The following is a 9,697-nucleotide window of genomic DNA, read 5'->3' as shown; positions in this document are numbered from 1 at the left end:
CATTGCTATTGTCTACACTCGCGTCTTCCGCCGAGGTCCGAGCGCCAAATATCTTATGTCATTCATGTCAAATAAAACCATTTAATTGCAGCTTCTCTTTGTCGTGAGTCTCTTCAAGTTGAAATGGAAATACAAACAGGCTGTTTCAAAAAATAAATACTGATATGTGTGGTTTTCCCTCTGTCCTCCCATAGGTGTTTAAATTTTTAAGCTATTTACCTGATCTATATTTTATTTACAGATTAATGAAGTTTTAAATGTTATTTATTAAAATACAGAGCTGAGTGTTTACATAAATAATACATAATTGATCAAAATTTTATAAAATTCATGGTGAATAATATAAGTCCAATAATCAAGTCACCAGTTATGCAAAAGATTCAAAATAAATTTCATTATTAGTTTATGTTTCTTGTCTACCGCAATGAGAGATCAAAGCAATGCCAAATCAAAAAAATTGTTTGTCAATTAAAAATGATAAAATGTAATACTTTCCTAGTTTGAGCAAACACCAGTCAAGGGACAGGAGACAGATTTTTGTTTCCTAATCAGAATACAGAATCACCTCATCTACCTTGTGTTGATGAGAAGCACCCCCCTAGCTGATGGAGCCACCCTTTAGAAAGTTTAGAGGAATCATTACAGCCATGGATTTAGGATCTCATTCTATTGGCCACAATCTATACCTCATGACCATAGGTGAGAGTTGATAAGAACATTGAATCAAGAGCTTTGATTTCAAGTATTGCTTGCTCTTCACCACAACAGACAGACTGTATTTTTTATTATTTTTTTGAGTTAGGTTTATGGGTTTTGTATTTCTGCCTTTTCCTGGTTTACCCTGTGTTTAGTTTTCTGTTAGGTTTTTGTGTATCAGGTTTTATTTTCTTGTGTGTTTCTATAGCTTTGTTTTGAGTCTTGTGATTTATGTGTATTGTCCTTTCCCTGCTTTGTAGTCTGCTCTCTGTGCTCTCTGTTCCTTGTAACATCACTTACTCTCCCTCAGTAGTTTCCATCTTAGTCTGCCTCAACCACCCACACCTGTTCCTTGTTGCTAACCAGTTCACCTGTGTCCACTTACCAATCACCCTCTACTTTTAAAACCTGGTCATCTACTTCTCATACCCACTGGTTTATTGTTTGTTTGTTGTCATGTTCAGTTTTGGTCCCTCGTGTCTTCCTCTTCGTGTTCCTGGTGTCATTATTATTTGTAAGTTTTCATTATTAAGTCTTTGCTGTCACATCGGCCCTTTTGTTTTTGTCTCTTTTTTAATAAACTTGTTTTACTTTGGAGCTCCTCGTCTGCATTTTGGGTAGGGATGGGCAGAATAGGCCTCATTGGGTGTATGGCACATTTCCCAAACTGTGTTGAAACTGTGTTGCTGTATCACTCAATGGCGACATCATTTAAAAAGTAATCGCAGGCAACTTCAATAAAGACTGGAAACAGACTGAACAAGGTTCATTCACACATTTTTATTTAGAAACATCCGCTGCGTTAACATTTTTGGACCAAGGTGATTGCGCCGCTTACAAACCATTTCTCCTGCTTTTGAGAACACCCTCTCACAGGGCACTGATGATGCCGGCGTACATAAAAATGTCATTGCAAGTTTGTATTCTTCAGAAAGAAATTGGAATAACCCGACAGAATAATGATCAATAGTGGAAACGAGAACGGAATAATAATGATAAGATCAAAATGATCCCACACGGGAGAAAACTTCCTCTTCCTTGGTTGATCCATAATTTTCGATGACAAGCCAAAAACCAATGCAAAGCAAACAACACAAACTATCTCCATCCAACAAAACCCACAAACGTGTCGATACATTTTCTGTTTATAAATACAATTTGGCGCGTTCACAACCAAACGACACAGGAACTGTATTGGTCACGTGGTTTTTATTAAAGATACGCGCACTGACACGGGGCTTCGCCTTGTTTTCCTAGGCACATGCGCCGAGGTTTCAGTGTCGTCAGACCCATCACTAATTTTGGGTCCAAATCCTCCAGTCTCCGGTCAGTCAATTCATCTTCCAGTCCATCTTGTCAGCACTTGTGAACAAGACTTCCAATACTTGAACTCCTCCACTTGAGGCAAATACTTAACCCTAACCTAGAAAGAGCACTCTCCCACCTGAACCTGTTTAAATATGGGGATTTCAGGCAAAGTATAAGTAATAATTTTATTAAATGTGTAGTTGTGAGAATCTGCCACTTTGCTCCTGTCTCTCACTGCATTTTTCCTGATTGGTTACCACATTAACAACGCACAGCTGCTGATGATCATCATCGCCACTCACCTGGGTACTTAAGGCAGTTTGGAGGAGCAGCTCATCGCTGATGCATCGTTTGCTATGGGTAAACAGTCTCAGCTCAGACCAACAGAATCTCTTCTTGAGTTTTACTGACCGTGTGTTTTTCCTGTGCCTGTTTAGTGTACCAGTTTCCTCTGAGCCTGCTCTACTTTCCAGCTGCCTGCCTGTGTGAGTACTTCCTGGAATCAGTATTGCTGTGCCTCCACCTTCGGACCTACCTGTTTCCTTCCGTCACACTCAACTTTCCTGAGGGGTTTGAATCCTGAAGCCCAATCACCACCAATTGAACTGGACCACTGCATTTATGAGCACCTGGCTGGAATTACCTTGCCGAACTGGGAGCCGACCAAGCACCAACTATCACCGCCACCTGTAAGACAAGCAAATATCAATTTAGACTAAGACCTCAGCTTAGTCTAGTACTTTGCACTAAAGACTCAAACTTTTTCTCTTGCAGGTCCAGTCCTGTCACTGCACATTTTGTAAATAAATCATTTACGTTTCCGTGTCTGTCCATTTCCTGGCTCACTCTCTCTTGTAAATATTAGTAATCCTGATAGTAGTCTGGACATTTTTACACATTATGACTTTTTTTTTTACAAAGAGTTCTTTTATAAACCAGAAAAATTATATAAAATAGGCCTTCATTTGGCTACTTATTGACCTAGGTAGGATGAAGACTTTTGCCCTTTACTCCATGCTCAATGACTTACTGTCATGGCTGATGAGGGTAACTACTGATAAATATTTGACAGAATATCACTTCATTAATGATCAGACTATCATTTTAGAGTAATCCTAAATGTAACCTGCTGATAAAGATTAATTGATCTTATTAAATGTGTAATTGTGAATTCAGTGGTCATTTAGTTTGAATAGTCTAATTCTCTTTTCTTAATCAGATCAGTGCACCAGTATCCACCTAGTGGACATCAAAGTCCTGCATACAGTAACTCTTCAAATGTTAGGTTTGGACAATAATTTCCAAAATCCCTGTTGAGAATCCGTTGCAGTCAAAGCCAGCAGCTGTCATCAGTTTGATGCACTGAACTTTAGGGTACTTCTAAGTTGGTACGTTTTGCCTCTTAATCTAAACGAACCAAATCTTTGTGTGGCAGTAGCAGGCGCTGCTGGAAAATCAGCAGTGGATGACTAAGCTGGCAGTTGGCTGACTGTAGCAGATGGTAGTAATTCAGTAACACTCAGCACTTTAAAAATGTACTGAAGTCAGAGAAAACACATTTATTGTCTCTGTTCTGGACAATGGATTCTCGGGAGGTGAAATGGCTTCAAGATTACAAGCGTCACAGTACAATTCTTGACGCAGCACGAGAGATAATTTAGTTGCTTTGTTGGAGAACTCAAGAAAGGCCATGTTTTACACACATGATGCAATTTGTTGGGAAGTGAGAAAGGAAAATTCTGCAAATTTATTCTGTTTGTGAAATCTGGGTTCATTTACAGATGTGCAAAAAAGAAGACCAATACCTGCTATAAAAGATAGGAATTGTTAGGTCCCACATGCCAAATCTTAGCCAGTTTTCCCTTCCTTTTTGAAAGAAAAGTTATCCCGCCACTGTCAAAAGTTGGGCTGTATATAGACACAAATTACTGCCTATTACCAATTTCCCTTGCAATTACAAGTTTAGCAGCACTCTAAAAAGGCACTGATTATCCTGTACAGCACAATCCACAGCTGTCATAGTGTTAAAAGAGGGAATTTCCCCTGTCAAATTACATTTAAAAAGTTTAAGTTTTAGAGAGAGAAACAGAGGTGTACACAGAAAAGAAGTTAAATTTAGATTATTTTCCTCTACGTATTTATTCTGACAAAAATTTTCAGTCGAGCTTGCAGTAATGTGAAAAGGGTTTTATTCATTTTTCATTTTTTTGTTTTTTTTCCATTTGTCCTTTCAATAAATAACTTGCAGGCAACCATGGTAAAATACAAATCCAGGATGTACTGTATATATTTTTTTATGAATAACACAAATGTATGTTACTCTTTTTAAGTTGATACATTTTAATGTGTCAGTGGAGTGTTGGTCAGCTTTGCCTGAGTGCTGATGTAAGCTTATGTGAAGCATTTTGTTGTCCAAACCATTTTAAACAAACAAAAGTTTAAGTTAAAACAGCAGGCAATGGAAAAGAGCATTTAAAGTGAGAGAAAAAAGGGAGTTTTATTTGACCTGTGCTGACACTGTTGCCCTTCCTCCTGCTGGAGTTTTGACTTATCTTAAAAATAAGTTGTGAAACTGAGAGGGGACCTTTGACATCCATCTGGAGATGCTTGCTCCAGCATGCAGCCAGCTGTGACCTGCATTAACCTGCAGTAGCTAGAGCCCAAGACAAAGGCCCAATAAGTGCTCATTTTTAGTCTCTTAACATAACACACAAATGCCATATTCATTTGAAATGGCACAAAAATAGGAAAACATGAGATTGTGATAATATTTTTGAATACTGCCAAGGCAATAACAGTTGTGAAATCAGAATGTTGTCATTACAATTCTCACAACACTCTCCATGTGCTGGCTGTGGGCATTTTGTGGGCATTCTGTGGGAGTTTATCTGATTGACAAGTTTTTATTTTTTGCATATAGTTCTCGTCTGTAATTTATTACAATCCATTGCAAAATTGATATTATAAACAATAAAATTGTGATATCAATAAATTTTCAATATATTGTGCAGCCTTACTTGAGAAAGTTTTTTTTTATCCATCTTTTAGTCAGTACTGATTATAAAGTTACATTTTAAGTTTTCACTTTCACATTTGCATTTTAGCAGGACATACATTTTTGGTCAGCAGTGTGTTTCATGGAAGCAACAAAAATAAAAGATATTTAAATTGATACCACCTGTTTGGGTCATTGACAATCCGTGTATCATTCATTCTTTCCATTTTCAATTGACTATCAAAAATCAAATAATGAAAAACAGACTGGTTATTTTGTTTTTCATTATAACACCAAAAACAAACAAAAAAATGCCTGGTTTTTCATATTTCACTTTTAGGCTTTGATCGAAAACACGAAATGGAAAAACGGGCAGCAGGACAGAATTTGATTTTAATATTTATTTGGTCGGGTTTAGGTGACTTTTACTAATTGGCTTGTATAATGTATGTGAATATTTGTGTACACTGCTCTGAAACGACTTGTAAATAACGACTATATGACATGGCAGGACTTGGCAGGATTCAGATCAGGCACACACCGACAAAGTTTTAAGATGTTTATTGTCAACGGACCAATAGCAGGAACAAAGTCTCTGGACTNGGACACTCACGTGACCGCTTGGGAACGGGACCGGAACAGGTAAGTCCTCCGTGAGCGGTTGCTCGGATCCGAACGGGGACGTCCAAAAGGGGCTGAGGCGAGAGGGGAAATCCAAGTCCAGACAGGGGGTCGATACCAGTAAATCCGAGAGCAGAAGCCAAATCCAAAAGGGGCAAATCCAAGAGGCGAAGTCCAGAGAAACGTAGTAAGGTCGAGTACCAGGAAGCAGAGTCCGATAAGGTGTCCAGAAAGGGGCAGGCAAGAGACGTGGGTCGAGGGACAGGCAAGGGTCGTGATCAGGCAAAGACATGGATAATACGCTGGACATCTACTGGCTTGAAGGCTTTCAATAATCTGGCGAAGAATGACTGGGAGTTGTGAGTATTTAAGCATGGTGAAACAGATGACTATGATTACGTGGATTACGTGGGCATGGTAACATGGGCGTGGCTTGGAACTGGGAGTGGGAAGTTACGTGGCTGTGGCATGGCTAGAGGCAAGAGGCGTGGCAGGAACAGATGAAGGTGTGACACTATATAAATAAACTGAATTGAATAGATCACTAAAATGAAACAACTGGTGTCTCATTAGACTCTGCCCTGGAGTTCGTAGACAAAGCCACTCACCTATGCGCTTCATCACCTCCACCTTTGATAATAAATCTTTTAAAAGCATCCTTGTTGTTTGAGTGCCAGTCCTCATCCAACCATTTTCAAACGTTTCATTAGATTATTAGAAATTTGTTGTTGAGTGTCCCTGCGCACAATAAATTTTATTGTTATGGTCCTAAATTAAATTGATTACTTTTTTTTTTTATTTCTATCTATTTTTGAATATCCAGGAGTTGATAGAGCTGTCTCTTTTTTAAGCAAAATGCAATTCCTGTTTTTTATTATTATTTAAAAGCATTCAGTTAAAAAGAACCTAAAGACCAAATGACAAACTAGTTCACATTTCTTTTTACATGTACTAATTTAAATATTGATAACACACTTCTTAGGCTTAAGTCCAGATATAGTAAAGCAATCTTGCATCAAATGATATACATTGTGATGACTTTCTACACCAACTTGTTTTTGGTAATCATCCTGTAATTGGTTCAACATTGCTGCACACAGCTTTTTTTCTTTTTATTCTTTCTGGCCTTTTTATTTTTAAGAAATATTGTGCAAAGTGGATTAAATGCCTTGAACCTCACTGTGTGACTGAATTAAATTTTCTTGTGCCATTGTTATGTATGGAAGCCACTGTGGCACATACCATCTAAATCTAAATCTAACAATTCAATCTAAACCCATTAAATCAGTCCAAAATGCAATCTCTGGTGTTATTTGTCCTGCTTCAGTTACTGTATATAAAGAAATTAGTGTAATTGTGCATAAACAGAAAATGGCTTTGGTAAATTTTGTTCATTTTATTGCTCTAAATGGGTCTTGTTATGGCTTTATGAAAGCAGCACAGACCAGGGCCTGATTCATAACTTATGATGCTATGATGTTATCAAACTCTCATGCGACCCAGGTTGGACTAAAACAGACAATGTTAAACGTGACAAAACTGGTAAGACTAGCCTATAGTAAATTTGGATGTCAGATAGGGTTTGATTTTAACCTTCTGTTCAGAACAAACCAGACTAGTTGTTTCAAGAGAATCCTTTTAGATTGTTCTGACATTCACGGAAAGCAAGAAATGACAGAATTTTGGATCAGCCTTGACTAAGTGCTTACAGTATTTTGACTGCACAAACATCCAGTGAGATTCCTTGATTGAAGAAAATACCCACGGTATAATTACAGACATTGGACAAATTTGTTAGTGCAAAGGCACTGTTACTAAAACTTAATTTGAACCTGAGAGGGTCAATAAAAAATCCCACAAAGGTCAGTGAAAAAAACCTAAAATTGACAAAAGTAATAAAAAGAAAAAAAAAACTAAAGTTAAACTAAAGCAAAACAGTCATTGTTTTTGAATTTGGATTTAACAGAATTATTTAAAAAAAACTAATGAAACTTAGATTGATAAAGATTGAAACTAATTTGCCCACAGGGGCATGTTAATCTAATGTGTGTCCTGTAATCAGCATCACAGGTGTCTTCAGTCTTGTAGTCAATCAGTCTGCCTGTTTAAAGGGTGAAAAGTAGTCACAGGGCTGTTTGGTATCATGGTGTGTAACACACTGAACATGGAGCACAGAAAGCTGAGGACAGAGTTGTCTCAGGACCTGAAAAAGAAAATTATTAACTTCATGTTAAAGGTAAAGACTTGTGATGGTGAAACCGAGGCTTCCTGAATCACTGAACCACTTTGAGGCAGTTGCTCAGAAAATGGCCTATTGTGTTGAGGTGCTTGATACACTCTAATATAGCGAGATCTGGTGGTTGTTTTTATGTACTACAGTTGACATGTAAAAATTTGATAACTTCATTTAAATCATGAGTCTCATGAGTTTCATTCATACCAATTTCATTACTGCTCATGGTCTCCAATGAAACCTGTGTTTTTGTAGTTTTTATAAGATTGAAAGGCGGATGTTACAATAAACACAACCTTTTTTAACAATAGTGACACCTTGTTCTGTTGGACTATAAATATTATTATTATTCCATGAATTGTTCTTTTCATTCTATTACTATCTGAGAACATATAACTTTATGCTACAATGTCATGATAGTGATTCATATAAGAAGAGGCTTTGAGTGACATTCAAAGATTTTTATTCAAAAAAAGAATAATTTCCACTGTTTTTGGCTTAAGTCTGTTCCTCTTTTGACTCACTAACTCTCCAGCTTTAGAGAAGATCCGCTCGCATGGCATTGTTTAGATGTGGAAAGATTCTTATGCGAGTGGGTCTTCTCCCCTCGACAGGTACGGCTCTGACAGATAACGTTGAACTTCAACTGTAGCATCTGCAGTAACACTTTGGGTGTTCTGAGTGGCACTTAGAAGAAAAAAAGTGTATTCAGTCAATATTTAAATAAAAACATGCTGCTGATGATGATAATGTTAACACAACTTACCAACTTGACTACAAGAAGATCCAATAAATCATCCATGTCCTTGGATGCTGCATGTCCAGGTGGCCCTGACACAGACTGAAAAGTGCATATAGTGGATTTTAATGTATATAGGATAGTAATGTATACTGTTTGCACAAATAGTAAATACATATTTACCTGTGATGATGTTTCTTCCCTCTCCATCTTTATCAGGTTTGAACACTCTACAGTGAGTTTTGTCACAGCTTCCTGGGCATGCGTCTGATTCCCAAAAGCCAGGGTCTTGAAACTTGGGTCCAAAATGGTGGCTGTGACCAAAATCCGCACACTTTCTACATTACATCTGCTGTGCAGAAAATGTTGTAAATGCTGACCAAGGGTAACTGCTGTTGCATTTTAAAGCGTCCGTGTCTTTGTGGTCAGTTTGTGCTGGATCATTCTAATTAATGGAATGACTTTTGAGGCAGAAACATTTTTTTCTGCTAACAGTTTTGTAGAAGCAAGGTTGAAAGCTGCAAGAATGTCTAAACTTTTACTGATGGTGTAATGTTCTCTACTAGTGCCTGTTTGGTCCTTCTTCTAATGCCTTGCTCCTCGTTACCCTCATCACTTGCACCTGCTCACTCTCCCTAATTATACTTCACATCTCCTCACCTCCTGTGCCAGGTTATCGAATGCTTTTTGCTAGTAGTTTTCCAGCATTTTCTGTTTCTGCCTCCTTTGCCCTATGCCTCGCCCCTGACGGATTGTTGCTGGATGTGCTGTTCATCGCTCACTAGTGACATCTGCTGGTGAAACAGTAACAGCTTTGTCACTCAAGTGGATCATACTTTCAAAAATTTGTAAATGCAATATTGTCACAAAGTTTTCATCAAACTCATGTTTAGTAACAGGAGAATCATTGAAATCAAATTTAATAGTCATGTTTTAATTATTAAAATGATTTGTAGCCAATATAATCCTTGACCATCAGTGGTTGTGTTGGGTTTTCTTTTATGTCATGGACTTATTTGACAATGAAGATATGTTGGACTTTAGTGTATTGGGGATTGAGTGATTGTTGGGGCAGACTCTGAATACTTTGAGCTTGAAACTTGCT

The 9,697-nt window shown here is 37.7% G+C and overlaps 1 long non-coding RNA gene across 1 annotated transcript; it reads right to left on the bottom strand.

The window, feature by feature from the left end:
• Positions 1-8,205: 8,205 nt before the first annotated feature.
• On the bottom strand, positions 8,206-9,388 carry LOC112451454. The gene is made up of 3 exons (XR_003040277.2): positions 8,776-9,388; positions 8,620-8,694; positions 8,206-8,540 (listed from the first exon to the last, which is right to left on the bottom strand). It is a non-coding gene; the product is annotated as an uncharacterized LOC112451454 (long non-coding RNA).
• Between the last annotated feature and the right edge of the window lie 309 nt (positions 9,389-9,697).

Source organism: Kryptolebias marmoratus, linkage group LG2 (genome assembly GCF_001649575.2).
Source record: "Kryptolebias marmoratus isolate JLee-2015 linkage group LG2, ASM164957v2, whole genome shotgun sequence".
In the NCBI taxonomy this organism is placed as follows: Eukaryota; Metazoa; Chordata; class Actinopteri; order Cyprinodontiformes; family Rivulidae; genus Kryptolebias; species Kryptolebias marmoratus.
This window is presented reverse-complemented; position numbering and strand designations above follow the sequence as displayed.